Below are 26633 nucleotides of genomic sequence, written 5' to 3'. Positions count from 1 at the left end.
TTAGCTGCTCCTTATGTTTAGCTGCTTAAGGAATAAAATCATCGGGTCTTTTTATAATGGATACTTAAGTTGTGGCAGAATAGTGACTTTTATTTACAACAGGGATGGAATGGGGAGGGAGGAGGGAGGAGGGTTCAGGATGGGGAACACATGTATACCTGTGGCGGATTCATTTTGATATTTGGCAAAACTAATACAGTTATGTAAAGTTTAAAAATAAAATAAAATAAAAAAAAATAAAAAGTTAAAAAAAATAAAAGTAATATAAATAAGCAACAGCAGTAAACCTTATTCTATTATTTGTAAAATACTTAAATAAAGTATCATCAACAAATCAGTTAGACCACATTTTTACATATACTGATATAATTGCTGTAGCACATATGATTTATGTATGTTTGAAAAATAATACCTTTGGTTATCTTTTAGAAATATGTTCCAACCAATCAAAGGACTTTTGTACCAGAAGAACCCAGAAAATCATCTAGTCCAATGTTTTCAGGTTGAGTGCAGTCACTTAGTCATGTCTGACTCTTTGCGACTCCATGGACTGCAGCATGCCAGGCCTCCCTGTCCATCACAAACTCCCCGAGTTTACTCAAATTCATGTCCATTGGATCAGTGATGCCATTCAATCATCTCATCCTCTGTTGTCCCCTTCTCCTCCTGCCTTCAATCTTTCCCACCACCAGGGTCTTTTCCAAGGAGTCAGTTCTTTGCATCAGGTGGCCAAAGTATTGGAGTTTCAGCTTGAACATCAGTCCTTCCAATGAATATTCAGGACTGATTTCCTTTAGGATGGACTGGTTGGACCTCCTTGCAGTCCAAGGGCCTCTCAAGAGTTTTCTCCAACACCACAGTTCAAAAGCATCAATTCTTAGGCATTAAGCTTTCTTTATAGTGTAACTCTCACATCCATACCTGACTACTGGAAAAACCATAGCTTTGACTAGACGGACCTCTGTTGGCAAAGTAATGTCTCTGCTTTTCAATATGCTATCTAGGTTGGTTATAGCTTTTCTTCCAAGGAGTAAGTGTCTTTTAATTTCATGGCTGCAGTCACCATCTGCAGTGATTATGGAGCCCCCCAAAATAAAGTCAGCCACTGTTTCCCCATCTGTTTGCCATGAAGTGGTGGGACCAGAGCCATGATCTTCGTTTTCTGAATGTTGAGCTTTAAGCCAACTTTTTCACTCTCCTCTTTCACTTTCATCAAGAGGCTCTTTAGTTCTTCTTCTCTTTCTGCTATAAGGGTTTTCAGGTAAGACCATGAAATTGAGACCTGGGTCACATGGCTAGAAAATTTCAGGTTTAGTGATTAAGTCAAAATTACTTCTGTCTAATCACACTGTCTTTCCATCAATAATGATGGTGTTCTTGAAACTTCTAAATATCCACAAAGAACTAAAATAATTGGGTCATACTGATTGAGAATGTTTAACAAGTTTAGGTTACTTTGAATGGAAACATGAAAGGATAACCAAGGAGATGAGTTTTCTTTATACATGGGAAGTTACACTAACAAGAGATCCATCCTTGATTTTGGATAGACATTTCTGGAAGCAGAGTCTCTGGACATTTGCTTGAGGTCCTAGGACTAGAGGAAAGAAAACACTGCAGAGGAACCTGCGGAGAAGCAGCAAAGAAAAGTAGAACCAGGACAAGCCATGGACGTCTTGGGAGAGAAGGAACACTTGAGGAAAAATGGCTCTGTCCAGCCCATGCTGCCCCCCAACCCTATGCTGTCACTTCAGAACTCACTGATGAGCAATAAACAAAACCATTAATTCAAGGATTGTTCACTTGGTGGTTAGATGCCCAGCAGTGGGATTTGGAGCAGGAGGAAAAGGCTTCCTGTCCTCAAGGGGCTCGGAGCTCATGGGCATCACAGACACGGCTCACGTGCAGGTGTCCAGGATGAAGTCACTGTGACAGGGCAGGGAGATGGCCAGGAAACTGAGCAGATGACTCTTTGCTGTGAGAAGGGGATGTTCAAGAGAGTTTTTTGTTTGTTTGTTTTATTTTATTATGTATTTAAATTTATTTTAATTGGAGGCTAATTACTTTACAATATTGAATTGTTTTTGCCATACATTGACATAAATCCGTCATGGGTGTACATGTGTTCCCCATCCTGAAACCCCCTCCACCTCCTTCCCCATCTCATCCCTCTGGGTCATCCCAGTGCACTAGTCCCGAGCACCGTGTATCATGCATCGAACCTTGACTGGCGATTCGTTTCACATGTGATAATTTACATGTTTCAATGCCATTCTCCCATATCATCCTGCCCTCGCCCTCTCCCACAGAGTCCAAAAGACTGTTCTATACATCTGTGTCTCTTTTGCTGTCTTGCATACAGGGTTATCATTACCGTCTTTCTAAATTCCATATATATGTGTTAGTATATTGTATTGGTGTATATTGGTGTATTGGCTTCAGTTACATTCACCTCATTAGAACTGATTGAAATGTATTCTTTTTAATGGCTGAGTAATATTCCAATAAACTGTGGAAAATTCTGAAAGAGATGGGAATACCAGACCACCTGACCAGCCTCTTGAGAAACCTATATGCAGGTCAGGAAGCAGCAGTTAGAACTAGACATGAAACAACAGACTGGTTCCAAATAGGAAAAAGAGTACGTCAAGGCTGTATATTGTCACCCTGCTTATTTAACTTCTATGCAGAATACATCATGAGAAACGCTGGGCTGGAAGAAGCACAAGCTGGAATCAAGACTGCCGGGAAAAATATCAATAACCTCAGATACGCAGATGACACCACCCTTATGGCAGAAAGTGAAGAGGAACTAAAAAGCCTCTTGATGAAAGTGAAAGAGGAGAGTGAAAAAGTTGGCTTAAAACTCAACATTCAGAAAACTAAGATCATGGCATCCGGTCCCATCACTTCATGGGAAATAGATGGGGAAACAGTGGAAAAAGTGGCTGACTTTATTTTTTGGGGCTCCATAATCACTGCAGATGGTGATTTCAGCCATGAAATTAAAAGACTCTTACTCCTTGGAAGAAAAGTTATGACCAACCTAGATAGCATATTCAAAAGCAGAGACATTACTTTGCCAACAAAGGTCCGTCTAGTCAAGGCTATGGTTTTTCCAGTGGTCATGTATGGATGTGAGAGTTGGATTGTGAAGAAAGCTGAGAGCCGAAGAATTGACACTTTTGAACTGTGGCATTAGAGAAAACTCTTGAGAGTCCCTCAGACTGCAAGGAGATCCACCAGTCCATCCTAAAGGAGATCAGTCCTGGGTGTTCATTGGAAGGACTGATGCTGAAGCTGAAACTCCAATACTTTGGCCACCTCATGTGAAGAGTTGACTCATTGGAAAATATCCTGATGCTGGGAGGGATTGGGGGCAGGAGGAGAAGGGGATGACAGAGGAGGAGATGGCTTGATGGCATCACCGACTCAATGGACATGAGTTTGGGTAAACTCTGGGAGTTGGTGATGGACAAGGAGGCCTGGTGTGCTGAGATTCATGGGGTCGCAAAGAGTTGGACACGACCGAGTGACTGAACTGAATATTCCATTGTGTATATGTACCACAGCTTTCTTATGCATTTGTCTGCTGATGTACATCTAGGTTGCTTCCATGTCCTGGCTATTATAAACAGTGCTGCGATGAACACTGGGGTACATGTGTCTCTTTCAATTCTGGTTTCCTTGGTGTGTATGCCCAGCAGTGGGATTGCTGTGTCATATGGCAGTTCTATTTCCAGGTTTTTAAGGAATCTCCACACTGTTCTCCATGGCGGCTGTACTAGTTTGCATTCCCACCAACAGTGTAAGAAGGTTCCCTCTTCTCCACACCCTCTCCACCATTTATTGCTTGTTGACTTTTGGATCGCAGCCATTCTGACTGGCGTGAAATGATACCTCAATGTGGTTTTGATTTGCATTTCTCTGATAATGAGTGATGCTGAGCATCTTTTCATATGTTTGTTAGCCATCTGTATGTCTTCTTTGGAGAAATACCTGTTTAGTTCTTTGGCCCACCTTTTGATTGGGTCGTTTATCTTTCTGGAATTGAGCTGCAGGGGTTGCTTGTATATTTTTGAGATTAATTCTTTGTCCGTTGCTTCATTTGCTATTATTTTCTCCCATTCTGAAGGCTGTCTTTTCACCTTGCTTATAGTTTCCTTTGTTGTGCAGAAGCTTTTAATTAGGTCGCATTTGTTTATTTTTGCTTTTATGTTCAATATTCTGGGAGGTGGGTCATAGAGGATCCTGCTGTGGTTTATGACAGACAGTGTTTTGCCTATGTTTTCCCCTAGGAGTTTTATAGTTTCTGGTCTTACATTTAGATCTTTAATCCATTTTGAGTTTATTTTTGTGTATGGTGTTTGAAAGTGTTCTAGTTTCAGTCTTTTACAAGTGATTGACCAGTTTTCCCAGCACCACTTGTTAAAGAGATTGTCTTTTCTCCATTGTATATTCTTGCCTCCTTTATCAAAGATAAGGTGTCCATAGGTGCATGGATTTATCTCTGGGCTTTCTATTTTGTTCCATTGATCTATATTTTTGTCTTTGTGCCAGTACCATACTGTCTTGATGACTGTGGCTTTGTAGTAGAGGCTGAAGTCAGGCAGGTTTATTCCTCCAGTTCCATTCTTCTTTCTCAAGATTGTTTTGGCTATTTGAGGTTTTTTGTATTTCCATACAAATTGTGAAATTATTTGTTCTAGTTCTCTGAAAAATACAGTTGGTAGCTTGATAGGGATTGCATTGAATCTATAAATTGCTTTGGGTAGTATACTCATTTTCACTGTATTGATTCTTTCAATCCATGAACACAGTATATTTCTCCATCTATTAGTGTCCTCTTTGATTTCTTTCACTAGTGTTTTATGGTTTTCTATATATTGGTCTTTTGTTTCTTTAGGTAGATACATTCCTAAGTATTTTATTCTTTTCATTGCAATGGTGAATGGAATTGTTTCTTTGATCTCTCTTTCCGTTTTCTCATTGTTAGTGTATAGGAATGCAAGGGATTTCTGTGTGTTGATTTTATATCCTGCAACTTTACTATATTCATGGATTAGCTCTAGTAATTTTTTGGTGGAGTCTTTAGGGTTTTCTATGTAGAGAATCATGTCATCTGCAAACAGTGAGAGTTTTACTTCTTCTTTTCCAATCTGGATTCCTTTTATTTCTTTTTCTGCTCTGATTGCTGTGGCCAAAACTTCCAAAACTATGTTGAATAGTGGTGAGAGTGGGCACCCTTGTCTTATTCCTGACTTTAGGGGAAATGCTTTCAATTTTTCACCATTGAGGATAATGTTTGCTGCAGGTTTGTCATACATAGCTTTTATTATGTTGAGGTATATTCCTTCTATTCGTGCTTTCTGGAGGGTTTGTATCATAAACGGGTGTTTAATTTTGTCAAAGGCTTTCTCTGCATCTATTGAGACAATCATAGTTTTTATCTTTCAATTTGTTAATGTAGTGTATTATGTTGATTGATTTGTGGATATTGAAGAATCCTTGCAACCTTGAGATAAAGCCCACTTGGTCATTATGTATGATCTTTTTAATATGTTGTTGGATTCTCTTTGCTAGAATTTTTTAAAGGATTTTTGCATCTATGTTCATCAGTGATATTGGCCTGTAGTTTTCTTTTTTTGTGGCATCTTTGTCTGGTTTTGGTATTAGGGTGATGGTGGCCTCATAGAATGAGTTTGGAAGTTTACCTTCCTCTGCAATTTTCTGGAAGAGTTTGAGTAGGATAGGCATTAGCTCTTCTCTAAATTTTTGGTAGAATATAGCTGTGAAGCCGTCTGGTCCTGGGCTTCTGTTTGCTGGAAGATTTCTGATTACAGTTTCAGTTTCCATGATTGTGACAGGTCTGGTGAGATTTTGTATTTCTTCCTGGTTCAGTTTTGGAAAGTTGTACTTTTCTAAGAATTTGTCCATTTCTTCCACGTTGTTGATTTTATTGGCATATAATTGCTGATAGTAGTCTCTTATGATCCTTTGTATTTCTGTGTTGTCTGTTGTGATTTCTCCACTTTCATTTATAATTTTGTTGATTTGATTCTTCTCCCTTTGTTTCTGGATGAGTCTGGCTAATGGTTTGTCAATGTTATTTATCTTCTCAAAGAACCAGCTTTTAGCTTTGTTGATTTTTGCTATGGTCTCTTGTTTCTTTTGGATTTATTTCTGCCCTAATTTTTACGATTTCTTTCCTTCTACTAACCCTGGGGTTCTTCATTTCTTCCTTTTCTACTTGCTTTAGGTATAGAGTTAGGTTATTTATTTGACTTTTTTCTTGTTTCTTAAGGTAAGCCTGTATTGCTATGAACCTTCCCCTTAGCACTACTTTTACAGTGTCCCATAGGTTTTAGGTTGTTTTGTTTTCATTTTCATTCATTTCTGTGCAGTTTGATTTCTTTTTTGATTTCTTCTGTGATTTGTTGGTTATTCAGCAGTGTGTTGTTCAGCCTCCATATGTTGGAATTTTCAATAGTTTTTCTCTTGTCAAGAGAGTTTTTAAGACTTCCTCCATATTAACACACAGTCAGAATATTTCAAATGGATACACAGAGATGAAAGCAAAAATAAGAAACCTCTGAAGATACATAAACCCTGTGACATGGTCCCTTCCTTGCTGTGGCATTTTTGTTACAGCAGCCCAAGTGGCTTAAGACACCGTGTTTTCCTTGTCATCAGGAGGGTGCAGTGGGTGGGGATAACTTTCTGTATGAAACAGCTTGTGGGCTGGGCTGCGTCCCCCTTCCTCAGAAGACAGGAAAACCCCTGCTCTGGGCTCAGCATGAGCTGGTGGGATCAGCCTTGCTCCCATTAATAACCTCCTGTCCTACAGGAGCTGTCCATGTGTTCCCTGAGCAGGGCTACTGGCGTCATTTTTATCATTTTCTGAGGCACTTTGACAGCATCCTGACAGAGGGACAGCAGGAGGATGCTCCTTGTTACAAAAGGTCTTGAGGAATTTTTGAGTGTGCAATGAAATTGAAATTGAAAATGGATAACCAACAAGGACCTACTGTACAGCATAGGGAACTCTGCTCACTGTTATGTAGTAGCCTGGATGCAAGGGGAGTTTGGGGGAGAATGAACACATGTGTATGTATGGCTGAGTGCCCTGCAGTACACCTGACACTATCACAACACTGTTAATCTGCTTTACTATAATATAAAATATAAAGTTAAAACAAGAGAAATCACTAAATTCTCATTACCCAAGGTTCTGAATGTTTTCCTTAACTATGCCTGTCCCTTATCAGAAATTTCCATATTGGACAGATAAGTTTACAGTATTGAAGTGACTCTCTTTGTGTGTGCACATGTCTACATTTTATGTTTTCTGTTTACTCCTATTTCATATGAATTAATTTTCCTCCCCATAAGAGGTCAGCTCTCATCCTTGTAGGGAAACATGCTGCCCTAATGGTCTTTGTCATCTTCTTCAAGTATTGACATCAAATTGAATTTATAAACTCCTGGGGGATAAAAAAAAAAAAATAATGTTCCTATTTAATTTTTTATTGTTATAGTCAGCCTGGGGGCTATTCACAGTCAAATCTAATGACTTTATGGAGTTATTGGATAAGCAGAAAACCCTCTAATGCGATTTAACCTTGTTTGGTATCAGTAGCTTCAAGTGACCAAAAAATGATTAAGCAGTTCTGAAATTTAAGTGTTAAGAACAGCAATGCAATTAAACATAAGAGATTCTGGAGTTTCTTGAGGTTGCGATGGAAGAATTCTTGTTTTGAGAGTGACTTTAGAAATTAAAAAAAAAAAAAAGTGTTATCATCCGGTGTTTTAGATCTCTTGTAAGGCATGAAAAAAATTTTTATTTCCAATACCAAGATCATTTTCAATATTTATAACTTTTAAATACCTTAACAAAATTATAAAATAAGAATGGGATCAGGAAAAGAGTTAAAGCATTTTCTAACTCTGAATGAACTTTAAATATGTTTCCTTGGAGATTGTGAGCTCCCAGAACCCCTTTCTTGAGCTGCCAGTGCTCTGAAGACATCACAGGCTACAAAGCTCTGTGGAAGCGCTCAGCACCTATTCAAATACAGATCTGCTCCCAAAGGGTCCCTTATGAGAAATGGTTTCATTCTCTAAAACACATTCATCTCCTGCCATCAAAAGGTGGCATCATCTGCAGCTGCTTTCAACAAAATGCCAACAAATGCAAAGCAAATCACTGTTTTTGACAAGACTTTTATGGAGAAATTCTCAGGGCCTGAGTAAGACCTAGAATAACTGTGGGTGGTATTTACCTTTAAGCACAGTTCTTCAAGTATATGATAATTTTTGCAAAGTAAATGAAACATTTAGTATTCAGTTATTATTATGATAAAACATAAAATATGTGCATAAGAACAGAAAAACATTTGATCGCACACACATTCAACACAACTGGAGATGGAAAGAGAGCAATTAGCATTGAGGATTAGCAACTGCAAACGGTGTATTTTGATAAGAAGTTTTGTTTACCTTTGTTTCAAGGACATTACCTGCTCTGCCTTCCCTCCCCATCTCTTGGCTCTTCAGAATCTCTATTCATTTTTTGCTCAGCATGTGAAATGAACATAGCAATTATTTATTGAATTTACAAATAAGTGTTTGGGGATTGCTGAAGTTTTTCAGAAATTGTTGAAAACCTATAAGCATGCTAAATTCTGAAAAATTTGAAGAATGAACAATCCTCAATCTACTAGATGTTTGGATTTCTTCATGTTTGCAGGCATATCACCTAAATATTTCAAACATACAATTCAATTGCCTGAGTGATGAAACAATCACAGAAAGTAATACTATCTAGGGGATACTTAACAGAGTTTAAACCCAAAATTGTTTAAACAGGATATTATAGTCGTTATGCTGATGACAGTGGCATGAGACGTTGAGAAGTCAGATCACGGGTGTTGGATATAAGTGGTGCCAGGGGCACCTCCCTCCATGAAGATGTCTTTCATTTCCTACAGTCGGCAATCTGTATTCATGTCCATCTAGTCAAAGCTTTGGTTTTTCCAGTAGCTGTTTATGGATGTGAGAGTTGGACTACAAAGAAAGCTGAGCGCTGAAGAATTGATGCTTTTGAACTGTAGTGTTGGAGAAGACTCTTGAGAATCCCTTGGTCAGCAAAGAGATCCAACCAGTCAATCCTAAAGGAAATCAGCCCTCAATATTCATTGGAAGGACTGATGTTGAAGTTGAAACTCCAATATTTCGCACCTGATGTGAAAAACTGACTTATTTGAAAAGACCCTGATGCTGGGAAAGATTGAAAGCAGGAGGAGAAGGAGACGACAGAGGATGAGCTGATTGGATGGCATCACCGACTCAATGGACATGAGTTTGAGTAAACACTGGGAGCTGGTGATGGACAGGAAGGCCTGGTGTGCTGTGGTCCATGGGGTCACAAAGAGTCAGACACGACTGAGCAGTTGAACTGAACTGAACTGATACAGCTTCTCCATCTTTGGCTCCAAAGAATATAATCAATCTGATTTCAGTATTTATCATCTGGTGATGTCCATGTGTTAAGTCTTCTCTTGTATTGTTGGAAGACCATGTTTGTTGTGACCAGTGTGTTCTCTTGGCAAAACTCTGTTAGCCTTTGACCTGCTTCGTTTTGTACTCCAAGGCCAAATTTGCTAAATTTACTCCAGGTATCTCTTGACTTCCTACTTTTGCATTCCAGTCCCCTATGATGAAAAGGACATCTTTTTTGGGTACTAGTTCTACAAGGTCTTGTAGATCCTCATGGAACAATTCAACTTTCAACAACCATTCAATCGTTCAACAACCGTTCTTCAGCATTACTGGTCAGGGCATAAACCTGGATTACTGTGATATTGGATGGTTTGTCTTGGAAATGAACAGAGATCGTTCTGTCATTTTTGAGATTTCATCCAAGTACTGCATTTTGGACTCTTTTGTTGACTATGATGGCTACTCCATTTCTTCTAAGGGATTCTTGCCCACAGTAGTAGATTTAATGGTCATCTGAGTTAAATTCACCCATTCCAGTCCATTTTAGTTTGCTGATTCCTAAAACGTCGATGTTCACTCTTTCCATCTCCTCTTTGACCACTTGCAATCTGCCTTGATTCATGGACCTAACATTCCAGGTTCCTATGCAATACTGCTCTTTAGATCATTGGATTTTATTTCCATCACCAGTAACATCCACAACTGGGTGTTGTTTTTGCTTTGGCTCCATCTCTTCATTCTTTCTGGAGTTATTTCTCCACTGATCTCCAGTAGCATATTGGGCACCTACCAACCTGGAGAGTTCATCTTTCAGTGTCCTATCTTTTTGCCTTTTCATACTGTTCATGGGGTTTTCAAGGCAAGAATACTGAAGCAGTTTGCCATTCCCTTCTCCAGTGGACCACATTTTGTCAGAATTCTTCACCATGACCCATCCGTCTTGGGTGGCCCTACACAGCATGGCTTACAGTTTCATTGAGTTAGACAAGGCTGTGGTCCATGTGATTAGATTGGTTAGTTTTCTATGATTGTGGTTTTCATTCTGTCTGCTCTCTGATGGAGATGGATGAGAGGCTTATGGAAGTTTCCTGATGGTAGAGACTGACTGAGGGGGAAATTGCCTGTCTTGTTCTGATGGGCTGTGCTCAGTAAATCTTTAACCCAATTGTCTCCTGATGGGTGGGGCTGTGTTCCCTCCCTGTAGTTTGGTCTGAGGCTGTCCAGTCCTAGAGTCTGTAGTCTCTATGGTAGGTTATAGAGGCATAGGGATCACTACTCCTTTATCCTAGGTCCCTCGCATAGGTCTTGTTTGTGCCTTCCAAGAATCTCTGTTTCCCCAGTTTTGTAGACATTCTATAATGAAATCCTGCTGCCCTTCAAAGTCAGTTTCCCTGGGGATTTCCAGTTCCTTTGCCAGACCCCCAGGTTGGGAAGTCTGTTGTGGGGCTAGAACTTTCACAACAGATTGAGGACTTTTTCTGTATAACTGTCTTCCAGTTTGTGGATCGTCCCCTGGATGACTCCATGGTGGGGCTAATGGCTACCTCCTCCAACAGAACTTATGCCACGTGCCACGCCTCCCAGTACTGCCGCTGCCAGTGCCTCTGTCCCTGAGGCGGGCCACTGCTGACCCACACCTCCACAGGAGACCCTCAAACACTCACAGCAGGTCTGGCCCAGTCTCTTGTGGGGCTCACTGCTTCTTTTCCTGGGTCCTGGTGCACACAAGGTTTGGCTTGTGCCCTCCAAGAGCTTCTGGTGGGTAGGAGATTTGATTTTAAACTTGATTGTGTCCCTCCTACGGTCTTCTTGCAGCTTCACCTTTTTCCTTGTGCATGGGGTTTCTTTTTTTGGCGGGTTCCAACATCCTTCTGTAGATGGCTATTTGCAATTTTGGTGTTCTTGCAGAAGAAACTGAGTGCATGTCCTTCTACTCTGCTATTTCTCAGATCTGTTAAATTTCTGGGAGGTCTGTCACTTATTTCAACCAGTACTCCAGGTTTATGTTAGCTGTGATGTTGGCCTTTCCTGATTATTTGTCATTGAGATCATTCTTGAGCATGGATTTTAGCAAATTTAATGCCTATGCCAGCTTTAAGAATATCTGAGAAATAAATGTATTAAAATATGTTAATGCTACTTGTGACTGAAATTTAAGAGTAATCTCTGTGGTCAACTAAGTTCTGCTTTTGGCTGGAAGCTAAAGGCATATCATTGTTTAACACAGACATTAACCATGATCCTGAAGAGCATGTGCTGGCATGTCTTCTAAAATACGTCTCTGTACAGTTATATAGAGCGCCTTTCAGACTGCCCAGAGACAGTCTTTGATATCCTGTAATATTCTCCTTTCCCTTACTACTGGAAATATTTATGGAGGTACTTCTTTGTTCATGTTGCTAAGTTGCTAAGTCACCTCAGTCGTGTCCGACTCTGTGCGACCCCATAGACGGCAGCCCACCAGGCTCCCCTGTCCCTTAGATTCTCCAGGCAAGAGCACTGGAGTGGGTTGCCATTTCCTTCTCCAATGCATGAAAGTGAAAAGTGAAAGTGAAGTCGCTCAGTCGTGTCTGACTCCTAGCGACCCCATGAACTGCAGCCCACCAGGCCCCTCTGTCCACGGGATTTTCCAGGCAAGAGTACTGGAGTGGGGTGCCATTGCCATACTTCACTCTAAATGCTTTTTGTGTGTCTTTCAACTCATGGAATCTGTAGAATGTGACTCAAAACTCATGTATAAGTGCCTTCCATGGCTCTGTATCATCTCAAGTTCCTGGAAGCCCTTTCTGCAAGTGAGCTTAGTGACAGGACTAGCTTTATCATCAGTTCTCTGTGTGCCTCACCTTTGCTTTCTGCCTACTTTCTAGTGTGTTGACGATCTCCGTGATCTTGGGGTCATTTTTGTATCTCAGAGTTTAACCTAAGACTGGTACAAAAGAGATGCTCAAACCTACTTAACCTGCATAGGCAAATGAATTTTCAGATGGACGTCCCTTTCTGCTTACTAAGGCGCCCTGGCACTAATCTGCCTGCTCTTGCTGTCTCTGCTCTGCATGGACCCTCTCTGCATCTTAAATTCATCAGTCACTGCTTGCTGGGGAAAGTGGTCATGTCTGTCTGTCGGGGTGGTTGGGATGGCCTGGAAGCCTCAAGAAGGTGCACACTGTGCAAAGGCAGGGTGGCTGCAGTCCTGCTGCCAGAGGGGCATCTAGCACAGGATGCTCAGAGCATAAACGACATCTCTTATAAGCTGTTCCTTTGAAGGGTCAGGCTTCACAGAGATGTACTGGTCATTTAACAGAATCACCTGCTGGCAATTACTTTATGCTGTTGGCAGAAAAATGCTTTATAACGAGGGGCCATTTTTATAGCTTCCGTTGGGTCCTTGGGGTCAGCTGTCTGGAAATGAGTTTCCTCTGCTGGACACATGGCTTCTGAGCGCGTCAGCTGAGGGGATCTGGGAAGTGCTAACAGCCAATTTCCAAAACTTGGTCTCCCACACCCTCCTGATATGAACTCAGAACTGCCCCTCCTTCTCCAGCTGCTGCTGATGGCGAATCTGCAGCCCCTCACTATGAAGACAGAGCTTATTGCTCACGCTGACCTGGATTCGAAAGTTCTCCGCTAATCCTGTAAGTAGGTTCTCCAAGAGCTTAAGTTCTCCTGAGAAGCCAGGAGGAGCCGCCACCTCATTGCCTCGTCCCAGTATTACACAGTGCCCTCGGCACAGATTAAAGGGCAGCATGGTAAGTAATGAAAGCAGCTTATTTTGTAGCCATCAGGGTAAATATAAAAATAAGACATTAAATTTTAAAAACATGGATAATAGGTTTAAAATATTCTCCCTGAACACAGCACAATGCATGGGCTCCCTCGCTTTTCTGCCTTCCTTGACGCCATGCTGCTGTTCCCTGGTCCTGGGTCTGTCCCGTGCAGGTGGAGAGCACCCTGCCCTGTCTATCCTTATGCTCTGCACAGGCCCTGGGGCGGAAGTGCTGCCCTGTGCTGAGGGTCTGCCTTGCTCGGGTCTACAGGTTCAAATACTGATCTCTTTCAGAGACTCCCTCGCACCCCGTCTGGAAACCCATGCCACCAGCTCTCCAGACACCCTCAGTGACGCCGCGGTCACACAGAACCAGCCTTCACAGTCTGCCCTGAAGAGGCGGTGGGAGAGTGGGGGCCCTGCTTCAGAGCAGCGAAAGCAAACATCCCCTCTCTCTCTTGTCCCCTTTCCTACCAGCTCTGCCTCTGCTGCCAGGCACCAGGCTCTCTGTCAGGAGCAAAATTCTTAAGGTCATGCCTGCACTTTTCAAACACTTTTTAAGCATCTTTAAACATGTTAGAAACAAAATCCCCCCCCCTGCTGTTCGCGGAAGAGACTCCTGTGAAGTTATAAATGAGTTTCTGTGCCAGGCAGTGCCTGGCTGCGGGGAGCTGGGGCAGGGAAGGCGCAGTCTCAGCAACTCAGCAGTGCATTGCGAGACTTTTTCTCGTGAAGCCGAGGCCCGGCTCCAAGTGCACAGCGGCTCCAGGGGTTACTGAGACAGGTGAGCTGGGGAGGAGGAAGTTGAGGCAGTGCTGGCGGGCAGGGAGACTGGATGCCTGTCTTGGAGGAGCTGGATGTCTCTTAGAATTGACCAAACTGCCCCTTCCCACATCTTCCTTCCTCCCCAGGTTACAGAGTCTCAGAGACTGGAGCCGCACAGAGAACAAAGGGACAGGCACGGTGTGGTCAGTGGCCCTGTGTGTGTGCGCGCTAAGTCGCTTCAGCTGTGTCTGACTGACCCTATAAACTGTAGCCCGCCAGGCTCCTCTGTCCATGGGATTCTCCAGGCAAGAATACTGCAGTGGGTTGCCATGTCCTTCTCCATACCTTCCTAGTCCTTTCAGAGAGGCGAGGTTTGCCCTAGTCCTGGGCGTGACAGAATTCACAGCCAACGGAACATGGTGTTGAGGCTGTCTGATTGATTTCATCTTGAAAAATACTTGGGAAATTCTACAGTTACCAGCCTTATCAAAAAGAAGTTAAAAATTCACAAATTATAAGTTGCTGCTGCTGCTGCTGCTAAATCGCTTCAGTCGTGTCTGACTCTGTGTGACCCCGTAGATGGCAGCCCACCAGGCTCCCCTGTCCCTGGGGTTCTCCAGGCAAGAATACTGGAGTGGGTTGCCATTTCCTTCTCCAATGCATGAAAGTGAAAAGTGAAAGTGAAGTCGCTCAGTCGTGTCCGACTCTGTGTGACCCCATAGACGGCAGCCACCAGGCTCCCCCGTCCCTGGGATTCTCCAGGCAAGAACACTGGAGTGGGTTGCCATTTCCTTCTCCAATGCATGAAAGTGAAAAGTCAAAGTGAAGTTGCTCAGTCGTGTCCGACTCTTAGCGACCCCATGGACTGCAGCCCACTAGGCGCCCCTGTCCATGGGATTTTCCAGGCAAGAGTACTGGAGTGGGGTGCCATTGCCTTCTCCGTTACATGTTGCTACTCTAATCCTTTTAACTTCATGATGTATATACATATGTTCAAAAGAGACATTCAGTGTATTTGTGTTTGTATATTTTTGTTTTGATTTTATTCTAATAGCATGCAGTCTATAAATATTATGTGTCATTTTGCCATTTTGCTTAATATTTTAGTCCTCCAATTTACATGCAACTCCTTACATTTGAATAATTCAACTGTTATTTATTTTGAAGAATTTAAAAAATAAAAAGTGTAATCAATCAACTAGATCTACTGTTGTTTTATTTGCATAACTGTTTTGGCCATTTTCTGTTAATTTTAGTTAAAATTCATTCTAGTTTTATAATATGGGTTTTGAACTTTGAGGTACTCAAAAAACCCCCTTATTTGATATTTCTAAAAAATACTAAGTATTTATTGAGTACTCATAAAACAGTCATTCACTCTAAAGCCTCTAGAATATAATTCTCCCATCATTTGCAAAGTTTTAAGTGAAAATATTTTGCAAACTCATTGCGGACTACGGAACGCATAACACAACTATGGATTTCAAAGAGGAACAGCCTGCTGGAAGCAGTAGTTAATGACCAGTAGACTGCAGGCCCAGGCTATGCAGGCCATCCCTCAGCAGCATCTACATGGGCCTGCTCTTCCAACCTGGCAGGCTGCAGGGTTTCCCATGTGACCTCTCAGTGAGCTCACAAGCCCAGGCCAGTGTCAGAGATACTACTTGCAAGCACAGCTCAGGTTCATTTTCCTACATAATGGCAATGGCAAAGTCATAAAAGAAACTCAGGGACACCAGTACGTGCCAGAGTCGTGTGGGCTTTAAAGATCTAAGCAGCCCTGAGCTAGGCTGGGTTAATTAAGTGTAAATCTGGTGTTTTCTTTCTGCTTTAAAATGTACTTAATGCTACAGGATGGAAGCAGCATTCTTTTCATATTATGTTTTCCAGCCTGAGCTTTGCTACCTGGTTCATTTTGTTTTGTGGTTAAAAACATTTTGTATTTAATAGTATGAAGATACTGTTTCCTTACTTGTGGGTCTTTAAACAAAATTCTTCACAGTTGACATTAAGGTACAAAATTTCCATAATTCTAAAATAGAATCTGTTATAAGGCACATAATTAGGTTCACACTAGCTTTTGTGGAGGGGTAGACAAGAGACACTAATTAAATATAAACACCAACTGCAAAATGCACTGGCAGTTAGAAAACTTGAGGCCTGAAAAAAGGTTTGTATAGGAAACAGTTATCAGCATTGTTTTTTGAATATGTGCTACATATGACGCCCCTCAGTTCAGTTCAGTTCAGTCACTCAGTTGTATCTGACTCTTTGTGACCCCCATGGACTACAACATGCCAGGCCTCTCCCTGCCCATCACCAACTCCCAGAGTTTACTCAAACTCATGTCCATGGAGTCAGTGATGCCATCCAACCATCTCATCCTCTGTCATCCCCTTCTCCTCCTGCCTTCAATCTTTCCCAGCATCAGGGTCTTTTCAAATGAGTCAGTTCTTCACATGAGGTGGCCAAAGTATTGGAGTTTCAGCTTCAGCATCAGTCCTTCCAATGAATATTCAGGACTGATTTCCTTTAGGATGGACTGGTTGGATCTCCTTGCAGTCCAAGGGACTCTCAAGAGTCTTCTCCAATACCATAATTCAAAAGCATCCAGCTTTCTTTATAGTCCAACTCTCACATCCATACATGACTACTGGAAAACCATAGCTTTGACTACATGGACATTTGTTGGCAAAGTAATGTCTGTGCTTTTTAATATACTGTCTAGGTTGGTCATAACTTTTCTTCCAAGGAGCAAGCATCTTTTAATTTCATGGCTGCAGTCACCATCTGCAGTGATTTTGGAGCCCCCCAAAATAAAATCTGTCACTGTTTACACTGTTTTCCCATCTATTTGCCATAAAGTAAGGAAATGGCAACCCAGTATCCTTGCCTGGAGAATCCCATGGACGGAGGAGCCTGGTAGGCTACAGTCCACGTGGTCACAAAGAGTCGGACACGACTGAGCGACTTTTGACTTTACTTTACTATGGGACCACATGCCATGATCTTAGTTTTCTGAATGTTGAGCTTTAAGCTGACTTTTCCCACTCTCCTCTTTCACTTTCATCAAGAGGCTCTTTACTTCTTCTTCACTTTATGCCATAAGGGTGGTGTCGTCTGCATATCTGAGGTTATTGCTATTTCTCCCAGCCATTTTAAACCACTTTCAATTATTTATATTTACAGTTGCTGTTGAATGAGCCAATGCTAATTATAATTCTGTTCAAACCTAAAGACCATGAAACCAATGTTCAACAGGAGAAAGGTAGGTTCATTTAGCCCTTAGAAACAGGCTGCCAGTCTTCAAAGACTCAAACAAGAAGTGACAAATCTTCCCCTTTCCAGACCCAGCCAGGCTCCTTCCGTGACCTTCGCACCCTGCAAAGTCTTCCTCATAAAACCAGCTCCACCTGCATGACCCACCCACAGACAGCGCCTCTCAAACTCCTTTTACATTTGTTTCTGACTTCCATAGCCACCCACCTGAAGAAAAGTGTTAGTTGCTCAGTCATGTCCAACCCTTTGCGACTTCATGGGATTTCCCAGGCAAGAATACTGGAGTGGGTAGCCATTCCCTTCTCCAAGGGATCTTCCCTACCCAGGAATCAAACCCAGGTAGGTCTCTTGCATTACAGGCAGATTCTTAACTGGCTGACCCACCAGGGAAGCCCCACCTGAAGCTTCAGATGAACTAACTTCCCAACTCTGCTCCTGTGGCTCCAGGTCGTGTCTAGCTATTTGGTGGGGAAGCGGGAGAGCTCGGCTCAGTGGGAACTTTGGCCCACAGAACCTGGGACACAGGGTGTCATGTCCCTGATGGTGACATTTCAACGTGTTAACTCCTCTGTCCTTGAGAAGCGTATTCCTGGGTCTGATGTTGGTAGACTTAGATTTTAAAAAGATTTACACACACTTCAGAAGACAGAGAATGTGATTACAGGTTTTCCAAAGTAAATGCTCTCAGGGAAGGGTTACTTGTATTGATATCTCCCTTTCGACACTCACTGTGTGTTATCTGTGCTCCATCCCCTCTGTCCGTGGGAGCAGAGACAGCCTCTGGCTGAGGAAGAGAAACAGTGGCCAGTGTGCCTGTGAACACTTGTTCAGAGTCACCGTGGGTGGTCCTGTGTTCCCTAAAATGGTTCACCTCTCGCCCTAGCTCCAATGACACTGCTAACTTCATCACACACTGTGGAGACATCCCATCACCTGAAACGTAGTCCCTGTCCTAAGAAAAGTGCTTTATCTGGGGGAGAGTACCTTTATCACCCCTGTGTTCTGCACTCAGCAGAGCTCTCAGGAACGAGTAGCCACTTAAAACACTAATTTAATGGATACATGAAATAATAGTGCTATAAAACTATCTGTGTGTATGTATGTGTGTGTGTGTGTGTGTGTGTGCGCGCGTGCGCCCGTGCACAAGGATCAGATCATTTCATCTGATCCTTGATGAAATGAATGCTTTTACAATTCCTGAAAATTGGTTCTATGTATTGATATGCCAAGGGACTCTCAAGAGTCTTCTCCAACACCACCGTTCAAAAGCATCAATTCTTTGGCGCTCAGCTTTCTTCATAGTTCAATTCTCACATCCATACATGACCACTGGAAAAACCATAGCCTTGACTAGACAGACCTTTGTTGGCAAAGTAATGTCTCTGCTTTTCAATATGCTATCTAGGTTGGTCATAGGTTTTCTTCCAAGGAGTAAGTGTCTTTTAATTTCATGGCTGCAGTCACCATCTGCAGTGATTTTGGAGCCCCATAAAATAAAGTCTTACACTGTTCCCACTGTTTCCCCATCTATTTCCCATGAAGTGATGGGACCGGATGCCATGATCTTAGGTTTCTGAATGTTGAGCTTTAAGCCAACTTTTTCACTCTCCACTTTCACTTTCATCAAGAGGCTTTTTAGTTCCTCTTCACTTTCTGCCATAAGGGTGGTGTCATCTGCATATCTGAGCTTATTGATATTTCTCCCGGCAATCTTGATTCCAGCTTGTACTTCTTCCAGCCCAGCGTTTCTCATGATGTACTCTGCATATAAGTTAAATAAGTAGGGTGACAATATACAGCCTTGACGTACTCCTTTTCCTATTTGGAACCAGTCTGTTGTTCCATGTCCAGTTCTAACTGTTGCTTCCTGACCTGCATACAGATTTCTCAAGAGGCAGGTCAGGTGGTCTGCTATTCCCATCTCTTAAAGAATTTTCCTCAGTTTATTGTGATCCACACAGTCAAAGGCTCTGGCATAGTCAATAAAGCAGAAATAGATGTTTTTCTGCAACTCTCTTGCTTTTTCCATGATCCAGGCTTTGGCCACCTCATGCGAAGAGTTGACTCATTGGAAAAGACTCTGATGCTGGGAGGGATTGGAGGCAGGAGGAGAAGGGGACGACAGAGGATGAGATGGCTGGATGGCATCACCGACTCGATGGACGTGAGTCTGAGTGAACTCCGGGAGTTGGTGATGGACAGGGAGGCCTGGTGTGCTGCGATTCATGGGGTCGCAAAGAGTCGGACACGACTGAGTGACTGAACTAACTGATTGATATGCCTGCCTCATAATTACTATTCTATGATAAGTGTACACATATTATAACAGACGTTTACTTTTATACTTGTAATGTGCACCTGGGGACTCTGAGGACCCTACTTGTAACAGGAAGCAGAGTCCACAGGATGGGCGGACCTGGCATCTTGTTATTGACGCTTACTGGGAGGAGAGGAACATAGTTTTCAAAAATGATCCCACTTTGGAAATGCCTTTGCCCACAAAGCCTAAAAACAACACTGTATATTTTGGGTTCATTTTTAAAAACCCTTTTGGGTGTTGCCATAAAGGGTTTATCTCTCTAGAGGAATATAAGGATGTTTTTATTGACGGTAAGAAACCAGGCTGTCGAGACAACATGCATGGTGAGACGTAACTCAGTCTCTTTGTTTTGCAAACAAAAAACACAAATGTAATGAAAATTTGTTGTCCTTTGTTTTTTCAGAAGAAACAACTTTGAAACCATAGTGAACTGCACTGCAGAATCTGATGTCAGAATTGGGACAGGATTAGGAATATTACGCGGCCTACCTCCCTCTCCCCACCCTGCTTCTTTCGTGTGGGAAGAGCAGAGGGTGAGAATGCACTATGTGACGGAATGCCCTCGAACCCCTTGACCTCACCACAGGAGCGCTGAGGAGACAGTGCCGTGACAGCACCCGGGACTTTGTCGACTGCAGACGGGACAGGTGCTCAGGATGCTGACCCACAGCTTTGCTAGAGCCCCAAGTTTCGGTCACCATTTTCTGTAATATAAAAATGACCATTATCTTAACCCTGACATTTCCCAGAAGATGAGTCTGGGTCAGGTGGTTGGCTGTGAACGCTCTCCAGTATCACCTGAAGAGCAGTCAATAGAATGCTTTCACTTCTAAGCCTTCTTGTGTATGTGTGTGATCCTTTTCCCATGGAAAGCTATGGGTGGTTACCTTTCATCATCAATTCATTTTCCCACAATCTATCTCTTTTTCCTGTCGGAGAAAGAAATGGGAAACATATGAAGTAGACTATGTAAAATACTTTAGAGTACTTAATTAAAGTCATTTACTTCATTAGTTTGTTACTGAAGACGGAATGCACGGTTGTACAGTGATCGTCCAGTTGTTTCATCACTTACTGGGTTTTTAACGCTGCATCTCCCTTTTTTTCTGTTAAAAATACAAAAACAATCCCAGAACCAGAGAAATTCTCTATATTTCCCTGACAGTTGTGAAAAAAGAGCTTTATATCACGTCACTACTAGCAGGTGACGAGGGCATGGTGTTTAAACTTCATTAAGCTATAGTTGGAGAAGGCGATGGCACCCCACTCCAGTACTCTTGCCTGGAAAATCCCATGGATGGAGGAGCCTGGTAGGCTGCAGTCCATGGGGTCGCTAAGAGTCGGATACAACTGAGTGACTTCACTTTCACTTTTCACTTTCATGCACTGGAGAAGGAAATGGCAACCCACGCCAGTGTTCTCACCTGGAGAATCCCAGGGACGGGGGAGTCTGGTGGGCTGCCGTCTATGGGGTCGCACAGAGTCGGACACGACCGAAGTGATTTTGCAGCAGCAGTAGCAGTAAGCTATAGTTGTCTTATATATAAACTGAGAAAACAGTGCCATATATATCATATATATATATAATAGATCTATGGCACTGGTTATAGTGATACATACTACAAAGATGAGAGCCCCCAAGAGACCAGGTTTATATAAAATATAAATAGGTATGCAGTATACATGCATGTCTGCATGTGTATATGTTTATATGTATATTTGAAATAAATGAGCATTACTTCTAAGATAATGCATAAAGAATCACTAACAAACTATTGTAGTTAATTGAAGTTTCATGGAGCTAATGTTTACAGTTTATTAGAGACCTGAAAATGCACTGTCCTTCAATGGCAGCCGCTATTAGGAGGCCTCAGTGACCCAACCCTCAGCAGTATTTCTGACGCACCTTCAGTGAAGGTGACTGGGAGCTCAGCAGCCAGCGTTTCCTGGGCATCTGCTCGGCTCTTCATGTGGGCTGCAGTGCCATCCTAAGGACCCCAGCTGGGGAGAAAGGAACCCAGCATCACGTTCTGTGCTTGACATGGCAACAGTGCAGAGCTGAGAAGCTCCTCAGTGGTCCTAAGGGGCCAGAAGGACACGGTCTGAGATGTGAAGGGTCTCCAAGGTGTTTGCTCATTTTCCCCCACAAGATATCTGAATTCTGACATTGCGCGGGAATTAATTCAAACTCAGATAATTAATGTGTTTACTAAAAGACAGGGTATTGGGCTGTCCAGCACTTCACTGTTTATAATATCCCACAGGTAAGCCACCCGAGTGTCCCACAGGGGAATGTGTGCATAAATCCATGTATGAATCATGGGTGCAATTCACACACATCACGCTGTGGGGAATCAGTCAAAGAGCACACACATAATTACATATCACATCGCGTGCCAGAGGAGCCAGTGGGATTTATGGGTTAGGGAGGTGGATGGAACCAGCTTGGGAGCATGAAGAAGGCTGCTTTTGGTGGAAGCAGAGGTTTTTATCTGACCTCATCGTAAGAAGTGCACTGTCTCACCACTTACTTACGTCATCTCAGGAAGAAGGCACTGAACAGAGCATCTCTTTTTCCTTCCATTATCCGATTTCACCACCAATTTGAGAATCACCTGATACGCAACTTTTCTTACCATTTGTGTCACATTGCCATCTTGCATGGACTTATTTTATGACATCTTTTTTTCCCAGCTTACAGATCAGAGATTTTACACATGACTTGCTTCCCTGGTGGCTCAGTCGGTAAAGAGTCTGCCTGCAATGAGGGAGACCTGGGTTTCATTCCTGGGTTGGTAAGATCCCCTAGAGAAGGAAATGGCAACCCACTCCAGTACCCTTGCCTGGAGAATCCCATAGATGAGCCTGGTGGGCTACAGTCCATGGGGTTACAAACAGTTGGACTCGACTAAGTGACTTTCTTTTTCTTTGAGTACTCAAGCCTGAAGTAAGCTTATGTAATACAGAATATATCTCATGTTTCATTTGTAGACTATATTCACAGATGTGCAAAATAATGATATATAATGAATCTCCCCAGTTCTTGCCAATTTTAATGAGTAAGCTCAATATATATCATTTCCCAACTACCAAATCAATTATTAAATTAATTACATCCAATCTCATTCCAAATATTATTCAGGTGGCTTTCAAAAAATAATGCAGCACAAATAAAACTAAGGAGAGGTAAGCAAGTGAGCATCATGACTCATTCTATAAGCTTTAGCTTTCTCGTTTACTAATGATGGACTGTGGACATGACTGAGAGCTTCCTAATTCCCAGGGAAAGCAGAAAGCATGCCTACCTAGGTGATTATATTGTCTTTGCAATAAACCACATTTGTGACTAAGATTCAATTTATTTCTTTACCTGAAACTAAAAGCCAACAGACGAGTCATTTTCATTTTGCTACCTCATTTAAAAAAATGGCTTTTAAAATATCTCTATATCATCCTCAATCACACCCCTTTATAAGGACAATAAGGTGCTTTGTTGCAGTGTTTTCAACTGCTCACCACTGTAAATTATTGATATGTCAAAGCACAGCTAATTTTAGATGAGACTCAACTATTGTGGTTCAAACAGGCAGCTTTGGGGTGACCTGATGTAACTAGATAAAGTCTAGAAGACAGTGAAGGACAGGGGAGCCTGGACTGCTGCAGTCCATGGTGTCACAAAGAGTCACTCACAACTTGGGGGCTGAACAACAACAACTACCAAGGGACTCTTGAGCTTTCTCCAGCACCACAGTCAAAAAGCATCACTTCCTCAGTGCTCAGCTTCCTTTATGGTCCAACTCTCACATCCACACATGACTACTGGAAAAACCATAGCTTTGACTAGATAGACCTTTGTTGGCAAAATAATGCCTCTGCTTTTTAATATGCTATCTAGGTATATACTCCTTTTCTTGCAAGGAGTAAGCGTCTTTTAATTTCATGGCTATAGTCGCCATCTGCAGTGATTTTGGAACCCAAAAAATATAACGTCTGACACTGTTTCCATTGTTTCCCCATCTATTTGCCATGAAGTGATGGGACCGGATGCCATGATCTTAGGTTTTTGAATGTTGAGTTTTGAGCCAGCTTTTTCACTCTCCTCTTTCACCTTCAAGAGGCTCTTTAGTTCCTCTTCACTTTCTGCCATAAGGGTGGTGTCATCTGCATACCTGAGGTTATTGATATTTCTCCTGGCCATTTTGATTCCAGCTTGTACCTCTTCCAGCCCAGCATTTCTCATTGTGTACTCTGCATATAAGATAAATAAGCAGGGTGGCAATGTACAGCCTTGATGTACTCCTTTCCCAAATTGGAACCAGCACGTTGTTCCATGTCCAGTTCTAAACGTTGCTTCTTGACCTGCACACAGATTTCTCAGGAGGCAAGTCAGGTGGTCTGGTATTTATTCCCATCTCTTTTAGAATTTACCAGTTTGTTGTGATCCACACAGTCAAAGGCTTTGGTGTAGTCAATGAAGCAGTAGATGTGTCTCTGGAATTCTCTTGCTTTTTCTATGATCCAGCTGATGTTGGCTGTTTGATTTCTGGTTCCTCTGCTTTGCCAAATCCAGTTTGTACATCTGGGATTTCTTAGTTCACGTACCATTGAACCCTAGCTTGGAGGATTTGAGACATTTCTTGCTAATATGTGAAGTGAGTACAATTGTGTGATAGTTTGAACATTCTCCGGCATTGCCTTTCTTTGGGATTGGAATGAAAACTGACCTTTTCCAGTCCTGTGGCCACTGCTGAGTTTTCCAAGTTTGCTGGCATATTGAGTGCAGCACTTTAACAGCATCATCTTTTAGGATTTGAAATAGCTCAGCTGGAATTCCATCACCTCCACTAGCTTTGTTCATCATGATGCTTCCTAAGGCCCACTTGACTTTGCATTCCAGGATGTCTGGCTCTTGGAGTGATCACACCATTGTGATTATATGGGTCATGAAGATCTTTTTTGTAGGCTTCTTCTGTGTATTCCTGCCACCTCTTCTTAATATCTTCTACTTCTGTTAGGTCCATACCATTCCTGTCATTTACTGTGCTCATCTTTGGGTGAAATGTTCCCTTGGTATCTCTAATTTTCTTGAACAGATCTCTAGTCTTTCCCATTCTATTGTTTTCCTCTATTTCTTTGCACTGGTCACTTAGGAAGGCTTTCTTATCTCTCCTTGCTATTCTTTGGAACTCTGCATTTAGATGGGTGTATCTTTCCTTTTCTCCTTTGCCTTTCATTTCTCTTCTTTTCTAAGCTATTTGTAAGGCCTCCTCAGACAACCATTTTGCCTTTCTGTGTTTCTTTTTCTTGGGGATGGTGTTGATCACTGCCTCCAGTATAATGTCATGATCCTCTGTCCATAGTTTTTCAGGCACTCTGTCTATCAGATCTAATCCCTTGAATCTATTTGTCACTTCCATTGTATATTCATAAGGGATTTGATTTAGGTCATACCTGAATGGTCTAGTGGTTTCCCTACTTTCTTGAATTTAAGTCTGAATTTTGCAATAAAGAGTTTCTAACTCCTGAATTTCTAACTCTTTACAATTGCCTTTTTTTTTTTTTTTTTCAGCTAGTGGGTACAAGTCAAGTACTAGACAGGTACTGAAGATGCTTCTAAGAGGATGGTTGTGACTCCCAGCCTGGGGTTCAATTATCGCTTACTTCTCCCTGAATCGGTGCTCAGCCAGCCACTGCCACAGGTAACCCACCCCATGGACCCCGCAGAGGCTGGGGGAAGACAACCAAACTCCTCATCCTCACACACCAGCCCTCAGACATCTGCCATGACTGAGACTTACACTTATACAAATTCTCACCTTCAAACTCATGGACAACATTCACAGTTTATCAAATCCACTGTCATACTTCAAACACATTGTGCCTTTTACACATCGATGCTTATGAGCAGTGCGCTCACCATTCTCCTGAAAATAGGCTCTTTCCCATGGAGCTAAAGGGATCCATCATTTACGAAGCCTCAGTTTCTCACACCACCCTGATTAAGGCAACGCTAACGTTCTTCTTTGCCTGCATCTGCTCCACCGTACAATGGTTCTCTTAGAACACCTAGCTTTGTGTGCAGTGAATATATGAAGTGATTTAGTGTTTTTCCAAAACAAATAAATAAGTGGACTAAAGAGTTGATCTCAAAAGCAAAGCTGCTTCATGATCAATAAAGCAAAACAGCTGAGCAAAGTGCACGCCTGACACAGTTTGTCTACACATAATCTGGTCACAAGATTTACTTTCTTCATATATTTTAGAGTTTCATATTTTTGTAAACCTGTTTTCTGTGTTTCTTAGGTTCCAACACTAGAGAAACAGACATTTACCTCCAACACAACCCTGAAAGTTACTGGATTGAGAAAAGATGGTGACCACAAATCATTTAATAAGTGCCGTGACTGTTAACTGTAATATCACTAATGGAAAAACTTTAAAACTTGTTCATGTTTTGAGCTTGATAAAAATAAATACAGGCTATGTGCAACAAGGTTAAGTAACTATTTCACAAAATGTTTCCTCTCTGTGGTAAGAAAAAATATCTCCCCAAAGCAAACTGATTACAACTTCAGATACAACAGAGCACCTTCCTGACTTTTCCCTGAATTTCAGTTATTGGACAGCAGACTACCATTTTAAGTTCAAAATGTAAAGCGCAAGCCACTCACCACCTTGGCAACATGGAAGAGTTGGGTATCGGTGGTGTCGCAGTCAGGCAACCACTCTTCTTTCAGTATCATCTCTGTTCCCACATCGATGTGTTTAACTGGAGTTAAGCCCCGTCCAGGTACACGCCGGGCGTGGATTTGGGAATTCACTCCACCTGTGGGGCTCAGTCTCCCCACCTGAAGAAGATAAGGAGACAAGAGAGTGCGGTGGTGATTCTATGACTTCTGATGTTCTCTCCATCCTTACTCGCTGGATAAACAACATGTGCATGCGTGCTCACTCAGTTGCGTCTGACTCTGCGACTCCGTGGAATGTCGCCTGCCAGGCGCCTCT

General features: G+C 42.3%; 1 long non-coding RNA gene across 4 annotated transcripts; it reads right to left on the bottom strand.

The window, feature by feature from the left end:
* Positions 1 to 1801: 1801 nt before the first annotated feature.
* On the bottom strand, positions 1802 to 26633 carry LOC123332608. Of its 4 annotated transcripts, XR_006549470.2 has the most exons (6): positions 26581 to 26633; positions 26300 to 26476; positions 22164 to 22386; positions 21535 to 21707; positions 20210 to 20332; positions 1802 to 1975 (listed from the first exon to the last, which is right to left on the bottom strand). It is a non-coding gene; the product is annotated as an uncharacterized LOC123332608 (long non-coding RNA). The 4 variants fall into 4 exon arrangements; XR_006549471.2 differs by lacking the exon at positions 1802 to 1975 and having other exon boundaries at positions 19950 to 20332; positions 22160 to 22386; XR_006549467.2 differs by lacking the exon at positions 1802 to 1975 and having other exon boundaries at positions 19950 to 20332.

The sequence above is a fragment of the Bubalus bubalis genome, chromosome 1 (assembly GCF_019923935.1).
Source record: "Bubalus bubalis isolate 160015118507 breed Murrah chromosome 1, NDDB_SH_1, whole genome shotgun sequence".
Classification (NCBI taxonomy): Eukaryota; Metazoa; Chordata; class Mammalia; order Artiodactyla; family Bovidae; genus Bubalus; species Bubalus bubalis.
Note: the sequence above shows the minus strand (reverse complement) of the source record. Positions and strands in the feature narration are given on the sequence as shown.